Source organism: Rattus rattus, chromosome 3 (assembly GCF_011064425.1).
Source record: "Rattus rattus isolate New Zealand chromosome 3, Rrattus_CSIRO_v1, whole genome shotgun sequence".
Taxonomy (NCBI): Eukaryota; Metazoa; Chordata; class Mammalia; order Rodentia; family Muridae; genus Rattus; species Rattus rattus.
In genome coordinates this window covers 1,648,108-1,672,297 of record NC_046156.1, presented here as the reverse complement: position 1 = coordinate 1,672,297, position 24,190 = coordinate 1,648,108, and the positions used below count along the sequence as shown (strand labels likewise).

The following is a 24,190-nucleotide window of genomic DNA, read 5'->3' as shown; positions in this document are numbered from 1 at the left end:
CGACATCCTTGTTTTCCTTAATTTTTAAACTTTGGTGCACCTGTCAATCTGTAGCATTTGCATTTTGACTGAATTTTGAGTCATGGCAAAGATTACTTAGTGTTTGATTTCTTGAATGACACATTATTTCATTTCATAAAACTATAATCTCTTTTATTATGATATACTAACTTAAGAAGATGTCATTTTTCAGTCATGTATTTATGACTCGGATCATATTTGCACCTATGTCTCAAATATTTTGCTCTCACTTGTCCCCTAATATTTGTACATGTACATTAATGTAACCTTGCTAAATTATTCTGTTTTTACATCTAAAACAAACATGCTCACCATGTCTTTTAGAATGATCCTTGGTCTTTTTATTTTTCATTTATTCATTCACTTTACATCCAGATTTTAGTCCTCCTCCTCCTCTTTTTTTCACTCCCACCATCATATAGCTCTCTTCCCCTTCTCCTCAGAGAATAGTTTTATTGTTTTTAATAAGATGATATTCAGTTATATCAATTATCATGAACACAATATGATGCTATTGTTCTTTATGACTAAATATTACTCTGCTACATATATATATATACATATGTCTGCTACATATATATATATATATATGTCATACTTTCTTAATAGAATCTTCCAACGATGGGCATCATTCCTGATTATTTAACTTGCATATTATGAGTTGTGATATGATAAAGAAGGACATGCAGATATCTCTTGAGTATTTTCTATTTGACAACTTTTTAGGAATATATAAACACTGCCTATCAATCTTATATTAGTACAACTTTTCTTGTTTAATAGGAAGAAACTCCATATTGATTTTCATCCTGGACCGATTGATCTCCCATCTGTTTGGCAGAGTGTTTGGGTTCTCCTTATCTATATTCTGGATAAGGCTTATTATTTTGAGAGTATTCATTCATAACTTGGAGCAATGGGATTCCACTGTCCATTTGCATTTTCCTGAAATTTCAGGGTACAGGCTGCTTTATTTCTACTATAAGTCATTGAAACACTTAAATAGATCAATGACTTGTCTTTGCCAAACTAGAATAAATGTGAGTCATTTTTTGGTCCATTCTCTGACAACTTAGAATTAGATGTGTGTCAGGGCCTGGTAGATGGTGATCATCTTCACTTTTACCTCCTTAACTATCATGGTTGTCAGTATCACCAATAGCACATCTATCATCACCTACCACCCTCTTTGTCTATACTATGACCCTCAGTTCCACTTATACCACTGTACCCAGGACATTCATCTCCATCACAGTAACCACAAGTTCATCACTACTACCTCCATCTTGAACAACATTAGGACCATAACCACAATTATAGTACCACAGTAGAGAGTGGCTTAGACATATCAAACTTGTAGAGGAAATATAATTTTAAAAGTTATTATTCTTTATATTCTATTTTTACTTTCTTTCTATATTATTTACAAAATATATTTATGTTTTATGTAATATGAACAATAATGGAAAAATCAGAGGATCATCATACTTAAAACAAACATGGGTTTTAAATATTTGGCTCCTTTCCACCTTTGCTACTGGCCTCCCTTAACTGTCTACAACATTTAAATAAATTCTCCTTGTGCTTTAATGCTACAATTATTTTGTGAGTTGATCTCATTCTATGTGGGTTTGAATTGCTCTTTCCTATGTTTGTTTAGCACTGTTACTAATTTAGAGATACAGCTTTTCTTTTTTTTCATAAAAATTATAATTTATTAAATGTACAAAGATGCACAATACAAGCTACAGGATTTACCCAGGTCTAGACTATAATACAATGTTAAACAAAGCAGACTTAATTTTTTAAAGTATTTTAAAACTTAGAGCTTTATATTTGAAGTAAAAAAACCGCCCAATTTCAAATCCTAGTTTAAATCAAAAGTAAAAATATATTGGGTTTTAAAAGATGCTGGAAAGACTCTAACATTAGATGTTTTATGCTAGAATAAGCTCCAGCTTAGTTTTAGTTCATTTATGATTCCTGATCCCCTCTCCCCCAAAAGCCTGTATTTTTACTTCTGGTGGTAGTAATACGGTACTTTCAAACTGATATGTAATTCTTCTGCCTTGTTGAATTTTTTTCAGAGCTGTTTATGAAGAAATTGATATTTGTCACCAGAAGGGAGCTCAAAGTCATAGTGACTGCTGACATATAGTGACATCAGCTTTTATGCACCTAATTTCATCTAACTTTTATCTAATTTCAGTGGAATTATCACATCCTGTATGAAATTCTATAAGAACCACACAAGTCTGACATGTGTTTTACTACAATACCAAGTTCCTCTGAATTACTTAGTGATGAGCAGTGCTCACTAATGAAGTATAATCTCTGCTCCTCTTATCTAGAAATGAGGCATGGTAATTAAGAAATTGGGTTTGGGCATATAGTATTAATGCTAAGAAAACCAGATGATTAGTAGAAATTCCTTGTCACTTTGATGCAGCCCTTATGGCTCTGGTGTGCAGTTCATATCTGCACCAATAGAAACCATCATTAGTGCTCCTGCACCAGTTATCCTATTTACGCACTATGGGAAAGCTGATTCTGAGTAACTGACCTGTTCCCTTTCTATTTCCTTCTCATCTGTAACTGTGGAGGAAGTCCATTCCAGCCTTTCTCCTACTTAACTGTGGCCTTCCAGTCCTTCAGGAAGGGCAGATAGGCCAATGTCTTCCTTTTATTTCAGATAGACGAACTGAGCATCATAAAGGGTCAGCTCTATAAAGTAGTCCCTGATCAACTAAGGCCTGGAAGACAAGACCTGCCAATGGGGAAAGCTAAGGTGGACCATTTCTTTGTTGGAATTTTGTTTTGTCTTTTAGTTTATGAGCTTTTATGTCAGTAAATCTTCACAATTTCACCCTTCCATGATAACGTTAATGAATTTGGAATTATGGTGGCAAACGCTAGCTTAGACTAGCACGCATAATTCTTCTGTTAGATCATGACATCATCATTTCCAAGTCACTATCACTTCAGTACTCTGAATAAAATGGCCTTCCAGCTGATCTAAAAAAGCCATGCTTGAACTAAGAACACAAACTTGGGAGCAAGGGATTCCTCTTCCACACAGAGGTTTTAACTGTTGGTTCAGCCAAAGAAAGCTCAGTGAGGGTATTTACTATCCTGTCTGATTCTGCGAACCTCATAGTAAGAGAAAACGGTCTCCCCCAGCTTGCCCACTCACTACTAAATTGTCTGCTGCAGCCTAGATACCACTCATCTTCCCCACATAGGAGAAAACTGCAGCCAGCAGCCTATGAACTAAAATAGTTGTGCATAGACTCTTTTTTGAAGTTTTCAGCTACATTATTATAGGTATGAAGGGCTAATACTTCAGGACTATTTAACTATTAAAGCTGTTTATACCTCTGTGTGTGGACAGCCAGGGCATACATATTCAGGCAAACTGATCTCCTGGCTCAACCTCCTACCTCACTTTGAGAACTCTGGGATTACAGATATGAGCTACTGCATTCACTTTTGTATTTTTGTAAGTGTTAAATACTCTTTTCTTGATATCATACATAAAACACATTAAATGCCTTTCAGTGATAAAAGGCAGCATCATTGTTGTAGGGAATCCTAGTTAAAACAGCATTGTCAAGAATAGTTCCTTCCTGGAGTTTAGCATTGCCTGTAAGAGGCCAGTGAACACAAACTGAAGCAGCACGGGTGAGTCATTTGGTTTCTGAGACAGTGATAGAATTTTCCCAGTGTTTAAACATACCCATATACCCAATTATGTAAATCTAAGTATAAAACCATTCAATAGGTTTGAGGCGACACCCACATATTTATGGAAAGTAAAACATTACTAATTAAATCCAATCTTACCTTAAGAAATGGAGAGCAGGTATAGCATGTATACAACAGGAAGTGTTATTTTTAAAGAGATCATATCCACCTCATGACAAGTCAGTTTTACTTAAATCAGGGCTGTCCAACCAAAAACATTGTTAGCCATTCATGATCTGATTTTGGTGTATGAATTAAATTATCACTTACATTAAAAGCCATGAGACATTTGTTGTGTAATAAACAAGAAAGTAGAATTACTCATAAGTATCCTTTTTAAGATAAGCTTCTTACTTCTTCTTAATTCCAGCAAAGATCATTTTTGTTCCTTGGATTTACTTTTAGGGATTTTCCAAATACTCCATCAGGGCATCCTCTCCCCTAGAGGTGACACCTTTGTTCTTGCTCTCATCTGTGTAAGAGAATCCAGCAGCTTGCCCTGTCTTCTGCCCAAACAGACCCTAGAGGTTTGTTTCAGTCTCATGCTTGCCTCCTTTTTCCATCATGTGACACTGGGCACCCTTCTCAACAAAAACCTTCTTGCCTTTTTCAACATCACCCATTTTAAATTCGGTCCGGGTTGGTCAACACCACAAATGTTAAGTCTCTTACACAGATGTCCTGCTCTCTACATTCACTCTTTTAAGGCAGATTCTAGGAACCAGAACCCAAGTTGTCAGGCCTATGTGGCAAACAGTTTAAGCCACTGATTCACCTCCCTGGCCCATGATGCTGTTTTTAATAGTCACACTTGTGCTACATCGGGCAGTCATATACAATCCCAGCTTGGAGTGTGAGCATCATTCATATTCTCTTGCTTAAAACAGCGCAATGTTCTTTTTCTTCCCTTAAGCACCATCACAGACATAGTTCTGAACATTTTTTTCAGTCTTAAGTGGGATAAACGAATTAACAAAGAAAGAAAAGTAAAACCATTTTAGAATACAAGGTTTCAAAACACACTACTGTAAAATATTTCTCTTCTGAGAAAGCTCCGGCCTGACACCTTGGATTGGCTTCATGGTTTTCCAAAAATCACATCTCCAAAGCAGGTGTTGGGAGCTTCTTCAATTATAGCCTGTGACCAACAACTTGTGCCCTTCTTTCACTTCAAAAAAAGTGTAAGAAAGATTGATGAGTTCAACATTCTACATTCTTGGATCTTCTGCAAATTCAGGAACAATATAGAAAAAACACTGGCATATGTACAACAAAACAGAAGCACTGTATTTTATTGAAATTCTATCCAGGTTCGAGCGGTACATTTTATGTAGAAATTCCAATTACTGGTTTGTCCTATCTGAGGTTACTCAATCACAGAAAAACACACTTGATATGCACTCACTGATAAGTGGATATTAGCCAAAAAGCTGGAATTACCCAAGATGCGATCCACAGACCACAGGAAACTCAACAAGAAGGATGACCAAAATGCGGATGTTCCCATTCCTTCTTAAAAGGGGGAAATAATATCCATAGGAGGGGATATGGAAGCAAAGTTGAGAGCTGCGACTCAAGGAATGGCCATTCAGAGCCTGACCCACATTTGGCCCATAAATATACAGCCACCAAAACTAGATAAGATTGATGAAGCTAGAAAATGCATGCTGAAAGGGATCGGATATAGATCTCTCCTGAGAGACACATCCAGAGCACGTCCAATACAGAGGTCAATGCTAGCAGCAAACCACCGAACTGAGAATAGGACCCCCTTGGGGGGAATTAGAGGAAGTATTGAAAGAGTTGAAGAAGCTTGCAACCCCATTAAAACGACAATGCCAACCAACCAGAGCTTCCAGGGACTAAACCACTACCGAAAGACTATACATGGACTGACCCAGGGCTCCAACTGCCTATGTAGCAGAGAATAGCCTTGTTGGGGCACCAGGTGAAGGAGAAGCCCTTGGTCCTGCTAAGGTTGGAACCCTAGTGTAAGGGAATCTCGGGGAAGTGGAACACCCTTATAGAAGAAGGGGATGGGGAGGAGATAGGGCTTATGAACAGGAAACCGAGAAAGGGAATTGCATTTGAAATGTAAGTAAAGAAATATATATAATAAAAAATTAAAATAAAATAAAGTAAAATAAAATAAGAGGCTAGTGCAGTCTTTTCTGGTCTGAAGTTCCACTAGAGACTGGCATGAAAGTCAGCAATGATGGTGACCTTAATGACCCGATCCTTCACAGGCACCATGTTTTCAATCTGATCTACTGTGTGCCAGGCCACTGCTGATCCTCCAAGTCTGGTAGTCTGGCAGTAGAGACGATAGAGGGGCACCACGGGATAGAAGGCCCCAGCACGGCCATGGCGGCCGCGGCCACTTAGGGGAGCACCATCTTATTCCGCAGCTGCCACTCTTCCTGGAAAGGGTTGTTCTTCCTTGGCTGCCTTGGTGTAGGCACAGCGGCACCCCCAATCCCACCCCGGACCTGCTCAGGCGTTTCCATGTCCTGAGGCATCTCAGTCTCTGCTCCCTGTCTCCTAGCCCTTTCCACCAGAGCCTAAGAACCCATTCTGAGTTCTCCACAGTCCAGCATGACCACTCAGGTTGGCTCCAGCACTGGCCACACAAAACCACAAAACTCCATCTGGGACACCAGACCCCTCCCACAATCCCTTTCCTCACCCCCACCTGAAAGCAGCCGCTTTTCTTTATAAGTATTAAATAGTGATGTCAATTAAAATTGTGACAAATGACAAATAGGTCCTGTTTTAGGGGCAGAGATATGCAAAAGCACAGAGTGTTAGTGGAATGATGGCATGTACACATCTAATCGCTGGAGTTTGAACCTCTAAGTCAACAAGACACTCTGAACAATTACCAGTCCCTTGAGAACAGGTATGAGGTTCCTTGATTTCTGGAGTTTTCTTGGTTATTGCTCTTGAAGTTGAGAAATGTCCTTGGTAGAACTCACAATTAGTTAATATTGGGGGAAAATGTCTCTTAAGGAATTTACCAGATTTATAAAGTTAACTATGCCTTTTTAATACAGCATGACGTTTACAACTCTTTTACAACATCCTATACAACTCTCCAACATATCTACTTGTTGAAAGAAATGGAATTTTCTGTGGAATATATCACAACAAATAAAAGTCTATCCAACTTGGGAAATAGAAATTTATTCATGGTAAAGACAAGAAGAGAAGCGACCCAGTGTCTGACAGACCATGTTTGAGATTTAAAAAAAAAAACACATGATTTTTTCTTGTCTGTTTGTTTTAAATTGAAGAAATGCATGCCTATCCCTTAGGAAGAATTTAGTGTACACAATGTGCAGGGTCTTCTCCTGTGAATGTTCTGCATGGAAGCTTTTGATTAGTATCCTGAGTCATGGTCTCTTCTGCAGTGTCAGCAGCAGCAGAAGCAGCCCTTCCAGGCACACATCTGTGCTTACGTAAGTGTCTAGTTTCTACCCCACAATCAAACTGTTTAGACTCATGTATGCCTTGGAAGCTTTCCTCAAAAAATATGCCTTCTTCAGATCCAAAACCCACCTCTGTGGTGTACTCAACTTGGCCAATTGGACTAAAACCCTCATTTTTCCTATAGATGTCAGTTAGGATTCCAGTGTTTCAGGACCAGGAAATAACAACATGACCTCTGGAGATCAGTGAGACTTAAAAAAAAGGGCAATATTTCTAAGGGAGTAAACATTAGTGTTTCATTAGTTATTTGTACTTAGGAAACTAGTTTCAGGACTAGACCAATTTATTTTACACTTCTTCCCTAGATGAAGCTCATGTTTCCTGGTGGGGCCTCTGTTTTCTATACTACTCATGTTTTATGATTAAATGCTCTCTCAAGAAGCTTGTCTCTAGATTTGTGAGGCCCAAAACAAAGAGTCTTTCTACATTGGCTGAAACTCTTACCTGTCTTTCAATTGTCAAATGACTACCTGGAATAAGACCTTTTAACTCCTATATGTCAACTTCATTTTCTTCCTGGGGTGAATATAACAAGAGTTTTCCTTGGTGTATAATGGTTCACCATTACAACTGACAGTTGATCAAATCCAAGATAATATGACTTTGTCACCACCATACCCAGTGCCATCATTACCGGTAGTAAACTTATGTTGGAAGGTAGTTGCACTAGGCTATGGCATGCAGAATTTGTGAACATATTACAACCTGTAATGTCATAGTAGTTTCTTGCTCCTTTGATACAATGGGATTGCTAAGAAATTTCTATTTCTGGGAAGATGGAGAAGAAACTATTTTTATTAATATTGTTAAGTACCACACAACACAACAGGATATAATATATATTAATATATATATTAAAGATGTTAAAATGCTAATGATGTTAAAAAGAAGCTCCAGGTTAGGAATGTGATATTGGAAGAAGGACACAGGGTAGATTTCTTTTTATTTTGAAGTAGGATATCATATAATTTCTTTTCTTCCTGACTTCACATCTCAAGTGCTGATGCAGGCTTACTTCACTCTGGATTATTTATGCAGGCCTGGAGATGAATCCCACGCTGTGTCTTTCTCTACAACAACTACAGATATTCATCCCAAGTGCCTAGGATTCCTTCTTATTATGGATATCCAAAATAGAGAAACTAAGAGCATAAAAATGGCTGGACACATATGCCCCAAATCTAAACATAATGTTTTTCTCCCCTGCCATGGGACAAATGAACATTTTAACAAGATGGGAATTTTACAGGCAGTAATTGTCCTACTCCATTGAAACATCACAGAAAAAATAGATGCTGTCTCCTACTCTTCCCACTTTCATGTACCCACACATACACGTCCATTGTAAGCAAAGCAGTGTGGAGAACCTGACAAACTTCCACCCTTTAGACTCCCTTTGGTGAAGAATTGCATGAGCAGTTCAAGGATGAAATAGTACAAGTCCTATGTGGTATCCTATAGAACACAGATTTCCGTGCTTCACAATTAATTTTACCAGGTGAACACCATATTGATACCAATGTCAAAGAACTGTCATAGTAATTTTCAGAGTCAAACCTGAGATGAAAATACAGGAAAACAAGAGGGAATGTGGGTGCTTCAAGAGGCTTTACATTTCTAATAACTTCTTAGCCATGGGATTTTGTGACTATTTACCCTTCTATTTGTCTTGTCTGCTTTTAACGCATGTACATCTTCATCACGTCATAGTTTCTCAATTTGTATGTGTATCAGCCCTGTTGTGTTTGCAAATGTAAGAAGCTCTTTCTTTTGGGTCATCTCTCACTTCTGGTTCTTACAATCTTTTCACCTGTTCCTTAACCTTGAAGAAATCTGTTTGATAAAGACATTCCATTAAGATTTAATGTTCCAAAGACCCTGAACCTCTACATGATAGACAACATGGGTTTCAGTGTTCATTCATCTATTGTTAGGAGTTTCCCTATCAAGAATTGAGTGATGCACTTATCTATGAGTATAGCAATATCATTAGGGGTAATTTTATTGTCTGACCATTTAGCAAAGTAACTATGGTAACATTTCTGTGGGAGCCCATATGGACTGTCTAACTCTCAGGTTCTTGTTTACATTTGTGTTGGATATGGGTTTCATATTAGGGTTTTGTCCTGAAATCTGATCAAAATGTGATTACTTACTCCCCTAATATTTGTGTAACTATTGCACTAAAGGTTATATATTGCATACAGGTCTGTATTGTAGATCTCAAGGTTGTATCTTAGTGGGACTTAATATGAAATTTTTGGGTGAAGTCGTATTATAATAATTTCCAACACTGTGGAAAATGTTGACTCCAAGCTTTATTACTACATTTTGAATGACATAAATGTGCAATATCTTCACCTATCAGACTTTTTGGAAGTTCTCCAGCAGCACTAACAATAGTCTATGATGCAAAGTCTCTGGGACCCACTTTGATCAAGAAATCAAAAGAATGTGACTTATTCTATGTACTAGAAGTTTTATTTGAGAGCATAAGCAGTATAGTTGAAACATTGTCTCCACATTACATGGTATGACTATTTAAATTCCATTTAAATCTTATGTATTTTAGAAAACTTTTATAGTAGGGGCTTCCATATGGCTTTTTCTTTTACTGTTAGTTATTTTATTTATTTGCATCCAAAACTTTGCCTTGCCTCCCAGTTCCTCCTCGCAGGGTTCTTCCCTTCATCATACATCTGCTTCACCTCTCATAGGGTGATACCATGGTAACCCCCATGCATGGGGTATCAAGTCTCTATAAGATTAGGTGCATCCTGGTATTGGTACAGAGACAGACAGATAGACCAATGGAATAGAATTGAAGACCCAGAATGAACCCACACACCTATGGTCACTTGATTTTTGACAAAGGAGCCCAAACCATCCAATGGAAAAAAAGATAGCATTTTCAGCAAATGGTGCTGGTTCAACTGGAGGTCAACATGTAGAAGAATGCAGATCGATCCATGCTTATCACCCTGTACAAAGCTTAAGTCCAAGTGGATCAAGGACCTCCACATCAAACCAGACACCTCAAACTAATAGAAGAAAAACTAGGGAAGCATCTGGAACACATGGGCACTGGAAAAATTTCCTGAACAAAAACACCAATGGCTTATGCTCTAAGATCAAGAATCGACAAATGGGATCTCCTAAAACTACAAAGCTTCTGTAAGGCAAAGGACACTGTGGTCAGGACAAAATGGCAACCAACAGATTGGGAAAAGATCTTTACCAATCCTACAACAGATAGAGGCCTTATATCCAAAATATACAAAGAACTCAAAAAGTTAGACCGAGGGAGACAAATAACCCTATTAAAAAATGGGGTTCAGAGCTAAACAAAGAATTCACAGCTGAGGAATGCCGAATGGCTGAGAAACACCTAAAGAAATGTTCAACATCTTTAGTCATCAGGGAAATGCAAATCAAAACAACCCTGAGATTTCACCTCACACCAGTGAGAATGGCTAAGATCAAAAACTCAGGTGACAGCAAATGCTGGCGAGGATGCGGAGAAAGAGGAACACTCCTCCATTGTTGGTGGGGTTGCAGACTGGTACAACCATTCTGGAAATCAGTCTGGAGGTTTCTCAGAAAATTGGACATTGAACTGCCTGAGGATCCAGCTATACCTCTCTTGGGCATATACCCAAAAGATGCCCCAACATATAAAAAAAAAGACACGTGCTCCATTATGTTCATCGCAGCCTTATTTATAATAGCCAGAAGCTGGAAAGAACCCAGATGCCCTTCAACAGAGGAATGGATACAGAAAATGTGGTACATCTACACAATGGAATATTACTCAGCTATCAAAAACAACGAGTTTATGAAATTGTAGGCAAATGGTTGGAACTGGAAAATATCATCCTGAGTGAGCTAACCCAATCACAGAAAGACATACATGGTATGCACTCACTGATAAGTGGCTATTAGCCCAAATGCTTGAATTCCCCTAGTTGCCTAGAACAAATGAAACTCAAGACGGATGATCAAAATGTGAAGGCTTCACTCCTTCTTTAAAAGGGGAACAAGAATACCCTTGGCAGGGAAGAGAGAGGCAAAGATTAAAACAGAGACTGAAGGAACACCCATTCAGAGCCTGCCCCACATGTGGCCCATACATATAGAGCCACCCAATTAGACAAGATGGGTTCGGTCCCCAGCTCCGAAAAAAAGAACCAAAAAAAAAAAAAAAAAAAAGAAGAAGTGCAGACCGACAGGAGCCGGATGTAGATCGATCCTGAGAGACACAGCCAGAATACAGCAAATACAGAGGCGAATGCCAGCAGCAAACCACTGAACTGAGAACGGGACCCCCGTTGAAGGAATCAGAGAATGAACTGGAAGAGCTTGAAGGGGCTTGAGACCCCATATGTACAACAATGCCAAGCAACCAGAGCTTCCAGGGACTAAGCCACTACCTAAAGACTATACATGGACTGACCCTGGACTCTGACCTCGTAGGTAGCAATGAATATCCTAGTAAGAGCACCAGTGGAAGGGGAAGCCCTGGGTCCTGCTAAGACTGAACCCCCCAGTGAACTAGACTGTCGGGGAGGGCGGCAATGGGGGAGGTGGGGAGGAACACCCATAAGGAAGGGGGGGGAAGGGGATGTTGCCTGGAAACCGGGAAAGGAATAACACTCGAAATGTACACATAAGAAATACTCAAGTTAATAAAAAAAAAAAAAAATTAGGTGCATCCTCTCCCACTGTTTGTACCCTGGCAAGACTTCCTGTGGACAAATAAGGAGAGCAACCCCCACAAAGCCTTCTACCACAAATGTGTCCTCCCTAAAAGATCTTCAAGGACAAAAATAGAGAAGAGACCAAGGGAATAGCCAACCAATGACTGCGCCAAATTGAGACTCACTTCATGGGCAAGAGCTAATCCCTGACACTATTAATAGTACTCTGTTATGCTTTCAGGTAGGAACATAGCATTAACTGTCCTCTGAGAGGCTCCACCCAGCCTCTAATAGAAAAAGATGCAAATTTTCACATCCAAAGAATAGATTGAGCTCAAAAAATCCTAAAGAAGAGTTGTGAGAAACATTGAGTATCTCTAAGAGGACAGGGACTCCACAGAAAGACTGAGAGAAACCTGGACCTTTGGGACTCTTAGGGACCGAACCATCAACAAAAGATCAAGCATGGACTGGACCTACGTACCAGGGCACATGTAGTAAATGAGCAACTTCGTCTTCATGCTGGTCCCAAACGTCTGGAGCAGGGGCAGGGGCACTCCATGAGCTTGTTGCCTACCTGCTTGTGGCTCCTGAGACCCAAATGGACTACCTTATCCAGCCTCAGTAGGAGAGGATGCACTTATTACCACATCATCTTGTTGAGAAGTGTGGGGGATATGTGAAGGGGTGGATCTTAGTGGGCTTCCCCTTCTCAAGAAAGAAGGGGTATGTGGAATGGGGAAGGGCTTGTGTGAGGGGGTTACTTGTAGAAGAGAAAGGACTGATTTGGGTTGTAAGGTGAATAAAAATATTTAATATATACTATGCTAATTTATAGTAGACAGAATAGAGCATATTAGCCCTCATTCAAAACTTCATTCATCCTTCATTAACACTCATTCAATATCTGAGGAAAACCATGACATTCATCTTTTGGATATTTGCTTATTTTTCTTAATATGATACCTTTAACATAATACTTAATAATTCTTTGATAGTATCATACTGTACATTTTTATATTAATCACCTCACCCATTCTCTCTTCTACTGACTCTGTCCACTGTCACACCCTAACTGCTAAAGCACCTTGAAGTTCCCTCCAGCTGTCTATAAGCCAAGATTGTAATTCTCAAGGTGTCATGGTAGTGTGCCATACCCAGCAGTGTGATTAACCTGCCAGGGTCCCCTAATTAAAGAAAACTGACTCTCTTTCTGCCAGTAGCTATCAAACGCAAATTGCTATACCCATGGAATAATGTATCACTTATTCCTCATCAGAGAAGTTTCCTCATGTATACTTAATTAACACAGAGATCTCCATTGGTCAATGAACAGAGAATTACAATCTTGGGAGTCCTTGGGCATAGGGAGTTATTTTAATGCTATATATGTTTAAAAATACAATAATATTTCATTCTCCCCTAAGGACTCTGCCCTTTCCAGCCTCAGGTTCTCAGCTTCATTAACAGTGCCAATAGCAGATATGGGTTCCATTTCATTGACCAGGCCTTTAGATATAATCAGAAAGTAGTCAGTTACACTATTGGACCAGTGTGCATGTCTTATTTGGCTAGTCGGTGTAGATTGTAGGTTTCACGCATGAATGAGACATATAATTATAACAATGTCCTGAGGGATTTTTGTCTTGATTTGTCAATTATGAGAATAATAGCACTTGGAATATCCCCCAGAGTTTATGTCCTGTCTAGCTATAGATTCACTTTGTTTCATGGAGAAGAATCTTAAATCCAAACAGAAATTAGATGGTTTCTCCTATGCATCTGTGCTACATTCTTCCTGGTGGTTGGTCATACATTGTCAATGCAATCATTGTTGTAGCTTTCACGATCTATTCCTTTGTGATAACTGGTGATTATTTCTCTCCTTCAGCAGAGTACATAGCACCTTCCAGTATCATAGGGGTAGCCATAAGAGATAAAGTATCCAAGTGAGGGTTTCCTAGATTTCTCCATGCTCTCAACTTAACCATGTTATAACTAGACAAGTAGGTTTTTACCAAAAATTTCTAGAAAGTTTAGTGCAATGATAGATGGCAGTTACTAAAGATCCTGCAATTATATTCATATGGATTCACAGGAATGTTCTATTTCTCAAGCCTTGAAGGCTCATGCATAAAGAAAGTCTGTTGTGTTCCCTTGTTCCTGGCAGCTGTTTCTTCATGGAGATTATGTGGAAAAAACTCAATTTTAGAGCCTCAATCCGGATAATGACTCGGGATGCTATGACTCAACTTTTAAGGATACAACAAGATTGTCAAGACAAGATTATAGGCAATAATTAAGACCATCTATGAGACCCCACTGGTTAACTAAAAAGAGGTATTATTAATTCTGAGGTTTATGTTTCCCAGTATATAGTGTCTTATTGTAGTAGTGTACCCCTCTCTAGTTTACTTGTAAGATAATTGTATTGAAATATTTTATATAAGAACACATATAACCTTGCATAGTAGTAGACTTTTTTTTTCCGGAGCTGAGGACCGAACACAGGACCTTGTGCTTACTAGGCAAGCGCTCTACCACTGAGCTAAATCCCCAACCCCTTACATCACCTTTTCCAGACCTTCAATGTTGATCATCCCTCTGCATATGTCCTGATGTGCTCTGTTTTCATATCTCCTACCACAATCTAAACCTTCATTTTTCAGTTTTACCATTTTTACCCTTTATACCCTTCTGAATGGGCTACATTCAGAAGAAGAATGTGGGTGTACCTGACTCTGACTCATGGACAATTGAGTTAGCATGAGTCTACTAACATCTCAATGCAATAGATAATTGTGTAATTGTCATGACAAAAGTTGGTCATTTTCCTAGGATGGTCCTTCAAGTGTTATATGCAAATATGGAGAGTAGTATGTCTCCTACTAGTCTAGACAGGTGGTATGTGTAAAGTCTTTATGAGTCTTCTACTGCTGGTGTATTTGTCAACATCTGTCTTCAGGTTCTGAACTGTAATGACTCTTTCCCTTTAGGAACATGAATTAGTGGCATTCTCAGCTGAATCCTTCCTTACTGTCAAAAGCTTTGACAGTCATAGGAAGCTGACATGCTTCAGTGAGATTGACTCAATGTCCATCTGCTTCTCAGAGAAAAGCTGAGAGAAGTTAAAGGCCCTTTTTCATTTTCTTCATTCTATTCTTTTTCTTCAAAATATAAAGCACCTTTCCAGGACTAAATAGAATCCTCCCCTCTTTCTGAACACTTCTGTTGTCCCAATTAGCAGGTCTAGATCCTTGATTTTCTGGGTTTTTGGTTATACTCTAGTCAAATTCCTGAGACACACCAAGTGATAATATTGACAGAGGTTGTATAATCACTGAGATTCCTCAGTGTTTTAGAATTTACACTTCAGACTGCCTGTCTTATAGATGACATTTTCTCCAAGTACCATTTCTATGTCCTGTAGAGAAATACATGTCTTAATGGAAATGTGAAGAAAAAGAAAAAATCTAAGGATAACAAATAGAAAGCTGACATGGAAGGAAAAGTCACAAAGTTCTGAGGAAGTTTGGAATTGATGAGTTGTTCTAATATTTCATGTACAAAATGTTCCCTCTTTGTAGAGAAATTTACATAATATTCTAGATCCAGAGAATTCCTAACAAAAGGAGCAGTACAAAGTGGTTTGTTGTACTCTGGTGTGCACATGCTCTAAGTGCCAAGACCCTTCTCCCTCCCAAAAGGGTTAAACTACAAAACCCCAAAATTGAATTATGTCAGGTTTTATGCAGCATTGATTTAATAATAAACCTTTGAATATTAGGAAACAATATTTATATAAGTACATGACAAATTAAAATGTAAGACCTGAGGTTCCTACCTCTCCCCTTTCTCTCTGTCGGTTTTCTTTGAGTGTATATGTGCCTGGGCTTGTGTGTGTGTGCATGAGCATGTTTGTGTTTCTGTTTGCAGGTGTGTGTATATGCATGTATGAGACAGAAACAGATAGAGAGAGGCAGAGAAAGACAGAGAGACAGAGACAGACAGAGAAAAAGACAGAGACAGAGAGATGCTCATGCCTTCAATATTCAAAGGATCCATGTACTATACCTTTTGGAAGTTCTCAGATAAAATTTAATTGCTGTAACACAAGGAATCCTCACACAGGTGATCTATGAATGACTGTGAATTTTCATGCTAAGCAAGAACTGTTTAGGATAGGTACAATTTTATTTCCTTTACTGTCATAATAAGCAGTCTTGTGGTCATTTTCAGGTGTGAATCCAAATATACATTCCAAATATATCATTTAATATGGCAGTTCTGAAGAGGGCCAAGTCCATAAGCCTCCTGTCTGGAGGACTTAAATGTATACCTGATCTGTCTCAGGGAACAGAGTTGTCAAAGGCGATGCTGAAATCATGGCTATGGTCCCCTTTAATTCCCATCATTCAGCCCATAGGCAAGTTAAACCTAAAAGACAAGAATGTAAATAGGCCAATGTACAATAGCATACCAATGAGTGGAAATAGAACAAAAGGACACAAGTTAAAGAAAATAATATTGTCTTTAATCAAGAAAGACAACTTAGGCATCTAATGAGATCACACTGAATCTGAAGGACATGAGGGCTTACTGAGTCACAGCACTCAACAAGGGTGATGTTCAGGAACAGGATATTTCTATTCTGTAGAGTCCCAGTCAAGTCAGTCACGCACGAATTTGCATTTTGTTGGGAAATTCTTGGACCTGCCTTCTATCTGGCATTTCTGCTTCCATTGGGATGGATAGCCAATGGTATAAAAAGATCCTTGGCTGCTTGACTGCAGACACCTGGTATTCAAGTTCTGGACTACTTTGGAGATCCTGGTGAGTGTCATTCCTTGATTTGGTCTGTCTTTATGGTCTTCTATGCACTGTCATCAGTTTTGAGGAAGTAAGTGTTGTGTGTAAGGTTTTTGTTCATGAGATGGATAGTACATACCTACCTAGCAGTCAGAAATTTAGCAATGGATCTAATAGTCCACTGTGACAAGTGGTTTTTCCTTTCATTTGGCCGGTAGTTGAACATAGTACATTTTTCATTCCCAAGCATCTTTTGGTGTGTTTGAAATGTCATATACCTTATGCATGTAATAGAACCTGAGACTTTACTGAGCTGTCCTTCACTGTACAAACCCAGAAAACCTGCAGTCATGATACTGATACTGAGGGGGACAGGAAGTGGTTTTGAGATTTCTCAAGGTACCAGTGCTTGACTGCCTGTTTTGAAAGTGTTTTGTATAAACAGTTTCTTGTTTCATTGGAACAAAATACTTTCTCCTGAAAAAAAGGAATGATCCAAAGGAGCATTTTCCAAGGCTACATGCAACCAATTACTGACAAAGGAATAAGCCAGGGACTCCTGAAACAAAAGTTGAGGAATCATGTTTATTCCCAGAGAGAGAAATGAACTTGATGATCAAGTCTCCATTAATCTTCTTGGTGGGGATCACCTCTGAACACTTTGATGTAATTTCTTTCAGATCCTGAGACTTCAGCACTATGTCTTACCAACAGCAGCAGTGCAAGCAGCCCTGCCAGCCTCCTCCTGTGTGCCAAACTCCAAAGTGCCCAGAGCCCTGTCCTCCTCCAAAGTGCCCTGAGCCTTGTCCTCCTCCAAAGTGTTCTGAGCCTTGTTTTTGAGCCATGCCCCCTCCCTCACACCAGCAGAAATGCCCTCCTGTGCAACCTCCTCCACCCTGCCAGCAGAAGTGCCCACCCAAGAGCAAGTGAAGACCTCAATATTCATCAAGACCCAAAGGAGAGAAGGAACTCCATCCCATGTACCTCCATAGCAACACCTACGTCTTCTGTTCAAAGTCAGTCAGCGATGCAGAAGAATTTACTCCATGCATCACCTCTCTCTACATGCCAATGCCAATCTCTCGTCAAACAAGCATTTACCTGAGATGATAATCCTGTTGCTGCAAAGGGGCAGCTGAAAAATTTCCTTCTTCCATGGTTCAGTAGGACATTTTTCAACTCTCTCTGTCACCTGGGCAGGGTAGTTATCACTGTAGTTTTATTTCCTGAATAAAGAACTATTTTGTTGAAGGCATTTTTTTGTTTATTTTCTGCCTGATCCAGCATGGCTGCATATGACACAGTTCTTGCCCCTGAAGCTGATCTTCTGTCTTTACTATTTTGCTCTTAATCTTTCTTTCTTCCCAGGAAATATAGTAATGAGATACTCAGAGCGCATCAGGTCATAAGAAATACAACAGATGTAGTTCTCAGGAATGAGGTATGGGTGTGGTATGAGGCTATGGAGGACAAGGACCAGTCCTTTTGCTAGGTCTTTAGAGCCACGGGAAAGGATCTAGACAATATAACCACAGAGGCCATAAAAGCCTGCATGGTCCTTTGTAGAAGTAATTCATTGTCAGACTTGGCCTTGAATTTGGAATCATGAGGAGGCACAGGTACCCTCTAGTCCAATGACTACTATTTTAATTAGTCAGGGTGCACTTGTGGCCATCAAGGATAGAAAGATAAAATGGTCTGAGGAAGAAAAGGTATGGATAGAAAAACTCATATATATATATATATATATATGTATATGATTTAGAAATAAATAATATAGGAAGAGTACATGAAGCTTTGGAATTGCTAAGATGAGGAAACAAAAATTAGAAAATTAGAAGATGATATCGATGTATAGAAAAATTAGTACTTTGTGTTTTTGTGTTTTGGGGTTTTTTGTTTTTTTATTTTTTTCCATCTTTATTAAATTGGTTATTTCTTATTTACATTTCAAATGTTATTCCCTTTCCAGGTTTCCGAGCCAACATCCCCCTAACCGCTCCCTCTCCCCTTCTCTATGGGTGTTCCCCTCCCAATCCTACCACCATTACTGCCCTCTCTCCAAGAATCCCGTTCACTGGGGGTCCAGCCTTGGCAGGACCAAGGACTTCCCCTTCCACTGGTGCTCTTACTAGGATATTCATTGCTACCTATGAGGTTGGAGCCCAGGGTCAGTCCATGTATAGTCTTTGGATAGTGGCTTAGTCCCTGGAAGCTCTGGTTGGTTGGCATTGTTGTTCATATTGGGTCTCAAGTCCCTTCAGCTCTTTCAGCTCTTTCTCTGATTCCTTCAATGGGGACCTCGTTCTCAGTTCAGTGGTTTGCTGCTGGCATTCGCCTATGAATTTGCCATATTCTGGCTGAGTTTCTCCGGAGAGATCTACATCTGGTTCCTGTCAGCTTGCACTTCTTTTCTTCATCCAACTTATCTAGTTTGGTGGCTGTATATGTATTGGTCACATGTGGGGCAGGGTCTAAATGGGCGTTCCTTCAGCCTTTGTTTTAACTTTGCCTCCCTATCCCCTCCCAGGGGTATTCTTGTTCCCCTTTTGAAGAAGTACTTTGTTTTTATCTAGCCAATTTGAAAAATTGGAGATGATAATGCCTGGAAAGATATTAGAGAGAGCTAAGCACTTCACTTAAATAAATTTTAAAGCATTGTAAGGAATAACTTTAATTTTAGAAGTCTGTCATCTTTCTGTTCTTATATGAGAACAGTTACTAAAGACTGCTGTCTTCTGTACCAGGAAAGCACAAGAACTGTGTCCTGCTGCCTGTGAAAAACAGGCCATGTAAAACCTATAAAGAAATGCGCTTTTGTTTTGTGTTTAGTTTTGCTCTAAGGAAACACAGGTTGGAGATATTGATCTGAGACTCATAGAATTTATGTAAATTTAAGAATTTTTGAAGATTATTAACAATGAACAAAGCCACGATGATATAATTTTAAAAAATAAAAGACTGTGTTCAGACTCTCTGGTCAGAAAGGAGAATAAGGAAGAATGATGAGACTCTTCAGGGAACAGAGAGAGTACCTGAACTAACGGCATTCATCCACCACTGACTCTGAGTTACTGAATCAGCACTGCTCCCGTCTCTGCCTTTCTCAAGACTCTCCTCACTCTGGACCTCAGTAATTTTCTTCAAAAGAAAGAAAATATAAATTATTTGAAGAACATTTGCTTTATTACTGTTATTATATGGTCATGTTCCTTTAATTCTAAACCTTGTTCTGCTTGCCAGTTTGCTGTAATCAGGTTTTGACAGAGTTTTGGATCATGTTTGGATCAAAATTAGTTTCCTAGTGAGAATTGCTTCTGTTTTGATGACACACTGTGGCCAAAATGAAATTGGGTAGGAATGTGTTTATTTGGATTACACATCCATATTCACAACTTATCAATGAAGTCACTCAGAAAAAAAGACTCAAAGAGAGAAAGAACCTGGAGACAGGAGCTGAAACAGAGCCTATGGAGGAGGGCTGCTGACTTGTCTCACATGGCTTGCTCAGTCTGCTTTCTTATAGAATGCAGGACCACAGTGCTGCCATCCACAGTAGGCTTTAATCACTAACTATGATAATCTCTCAAAGGCCTGCTTGCATCCCAGTCTGATGAAGTCATTTTCTCAATGGAAGCCCTCTCCTCTATCATGACTTAGCTTGTTTCAAGTTGACAGCAAACTAGCCATCACACTTAGTATTTGATTGCTCAGGAACATATCATCTATTTCTGCAAAATTACAGTCTCACCTTCAGCACATGCTAGTTTGAGAATATCATGTAATATTCAGATATTCATATGCCATTTGGTTTATATTTTCTACGCACACCTCCACTGAATTTGCTCTCACTTGTGTCTTCTAAATTTCCCCTTCCCTAGAACTTACCCATCTACACTAATCTATCCTTATTATATTCAGTTGCTTTTATATTTGAAATAACCATGTGAACCTTGCTCTTTAGAATATATGTATGTATTTTTCTCTACATGATCATATACAGTTGTGTGCATTTGCCTGAAGCAATTGAATATCATTATTTTTATTATTGAACACTACTCCATTGTATGCTCTATTTGACTTTTTGTTTATATGAATGAAAGTGATGTCACTGCATCATAAAATACTTCTGCTTTTAGTGTTAATTCTCTGGAGTAAATCCCACACCAACTTCCATAATAAATGGGTTAATCTGTTTTCTTACAGTCAGTGAGTTTCAATTCTTTCTCCTCCACTTCTTTGCCAATACTTATTATTATGTTAGTGGTACTCATTCTTTTTTTATTCATTAAATTCATGTATGTATTCACTTTACATCCCAATATCCCCTCATGCAGATCTTCCCCCATTCCTCCCTCCCCTACTTTAAGAAGTGAGTCCCCCCTCTAGATATCACATACCCCAACTACTCCTATCCACCCTGGACATCAAGTCACTGCTGAACTAGCCACATCTTCCCTCAAGGCAGCCTAATTAGGAGTATAGGGTCCACAGGGAAGCAGGCAGGCAAGCAGGCAGGCAGGCAGGCAGGCAATATATCCAGGGACAGACTCTGCTCCTGTTGTTGGAGGACCTCCAAATAAGACAAGCTGTTCATTTGCTACATATGTGCTGGAGGTCTAGATACAGCTCTTACTTGCTCTTTGATTGGTGGTTCAGTTTCTGGTAGCCCCCAAGGGTCCAGGTTAATTGACTCTGTCAGTCTTTCTGTGGGCTCCCTGTCCTCCTTGTGTCTCTCAATCCTTCTCTCAACTCTTCCTGAATGCTCCTTGAGTATTCAGTCTGTTTGAGTGTGAGGCTCTGCATCTCTCTCCATTGGCTGCTGAGTGGAACCTCTCAAATGACGGTTGCTCTAGATTTCTGTTTGCAAGCATAACAGAGTATCATTAATAGTATCAGGGCTCAATTCTTGCCCATGGGATGAGGGTGGTGCTGATTCTTACACTGGTATAATGATCCTCTGGTGTAGGTTTGATTTTAATTTCTCTAACAGCTAAAGATGTTGAATTTTTTCTTGTTGTGGTTGTGAAATTTTGTAGTCATGTTTAAAGCATGTCTTCGGTAATAATTGAATTAATATATGCCATTTGGTTTGTAAAATCCTAAGTATGTAATTAGAATCAAGTAAGCATTAGTTTTAGAAGCTGCTGCTCTACAGAGTTTATACTACTGTCACTACCATTCCCACTTCCATCAGCAATATCATCATATCAGCATCAGCATCAGCATCATCTTTAATCACCAATACCACCATCATTATCACATGCATTACACTGCAAGTCCTCACAGCATCCACCACTGTCAACCCAATATTCTTGTGATCCTCACTATTATAACCCCCCAAATAGCACTATTCAATGTTTATCAACAATTTCATGCCCATTACCAACAGGGCCACAAACATCATCATAAACCCACATAAATTTAGTAATGTAGGGGAAAGTGATTCCAGCCAAGCAATGTGGGCCCTGCATTTTTGCCCTAGTTTTCAACCACCTTCCTAGATGGTCCTTGGGGATAGGGGATAAGAAGGCACAGAATCAATAACACAGGATCTGGGAGCCAGATGAGAAGCAGAAGCAGACTCATTTGTTGTTATAGCAGAGAGTGACTTTATACACTCTGCCCATGTCCATGTCCCCTATGCCTGTAGTAACTGCCTGTCTTACGCAGCTCACACCAACAGATTGACTGTCCTGCTCACAAGCTCTGTCTTACATGTCTTATTTGTCTCTGGGTATCAGGCAGAGTCTGGGATTAGTAAGTGTGAAAGTGCCTCCTGCGCATGTGTGGACCCTATATTCCTTCACTGTATAGAACATCCTGGGTTTTTTTTGTTGTTGTTTTGTTTTTTCATTTTTTTTCACCTGGTAGTGTAGAATCGTTGATTATTTTTAGGGACTTTTCTTGGTGACATACATTATATCATAGTAAAGTATGAAATTAAATGAAGAATTATAAAAACATTAAAAATTCATGTCTATGCTTGTCAGGAAACCAGGATAAACAATATTCAGGTTGAACACAGCACCAATTGACCTAAATTGAGAGACTCAAATATTTTGTGCAATGAGAGAATGACAAATAGTATGACCTTTGTGTGGGTATTCAAGTATGTGCACATGTATGTTCTCAGACCATGAAGGCTCATATTTGGAGAAAGTATGCTGTGTGTTCTTGTTCATCTGTGGCAGCTCTTCATGAAGCTTACATGGAAGAAACTCAATCTTAGTGTCTCAGCCTGGAAAGAGACTTGGGCTACCAGTGCTGTGAGAATTAGTAGCCTCTATTTTAAAAACGTTATTAGCATATATAATTGTAAAAGGTGAAGCATGTCATCATATTCAATATGCATAAAGACTGCATTCAACCTCATTTACTGCATTCAACATATGAGAGCAGACACATACCTGTCCTTGGAGACTTGCTTATGTCATTTAATAAGATACTTCCCTTAAAATATTATCTTTATTAATTCTTCGAGAATTTTATACAATGCATTTAGATGGTAGTCACTCAGGTGCTTACAAACAACTGTGCTCATTCATCCAGTGTGACTTTGCCTTTCTTCCCGTCCAACCTTCTGTTCTTTTCTATATGCTTCTTCCTTTTCCATCAATTCCAGTTTGTGTAGTGCACAACTATTGTAGAGAGTAGGACCTCTTTTGTGTATGGTCAACATACCAAGGATAACATCACTGAATAACACTGAAGCTATCAATCATCAATAGCTCCTAAGCTAATTGTGAAATTTCATGCTTCCTTTCTCTCCTGTGCCGATTTGTTGTCTGGCTTGAGCTTTCACATGACTTATGCACAGTGTCTCAAATATTTAATGGCCTTGTTGAGTGAATATAAGTTTCAACCTCTGTCTTTAAGAACATTTCTTCCCACTCTTCCATAAGCATAATGTAAAGCACACACAAGTTTCTTATTTTCTGAACTATAGATCAGGTGAGGGTCTCTGTGCTAATCTGCTGCAAATAGAGCTTCCCTGATGAAGTATTGGAGATGTATTGCTATGAGTATAGAATTGTCACTAGGATTTTTGTGTTGATTTGTCCATTATGAGAATAGTGATGTTAATTGGGTTATCCTGCAGGGCTTATGTCCTACCGAGTTACACATTCTCTCTCCTTTACAAGTGCCAGGCATGTACTTTGTTTCTTAGGGAAGACCCATACTTAAATACAAACAGAAAGTCATTGATTCCTCCCAGACCTTTGTGCTACATTCATACCAGTGGGCACAAGTTGTCAGGCTACTCATTGTTGTACCCTCAGCATTCAGATCTGGGTGAGACTTGGTGATTATTTCTCTTTCTCAACAGTGGACATAGTACCCTCCAGTACCCTGAAAGCTGGCCAGAAAGGATTAAGTGTCTAGATGACTGTCTCCTACATCTCTCCATGTTCTCTGACTTAAGCATG

The 24,190-nt window shown here is 39.1% G+C and overlaps 2 pseudogenes; one reads left to right on the top strand and one right to left on the bottom strand.

The window, feature by feature from the left end:
• Positions 1-4,892: 4,892 nt before the first annotated feature.
• Positions 4,893-7,885, bottom strand: LOC116895204 (annotated as a pseudogene).
• Positions 7,886-17,459: 9,574 nt separating this feature from the next.
• Positions 17,460-17,690, top strand: LOC116895269 (annotated as a pseudogene).
• The last annotated feature ends 6,500 nt before the right edge of the window (positions 17,691-24,190 follow it).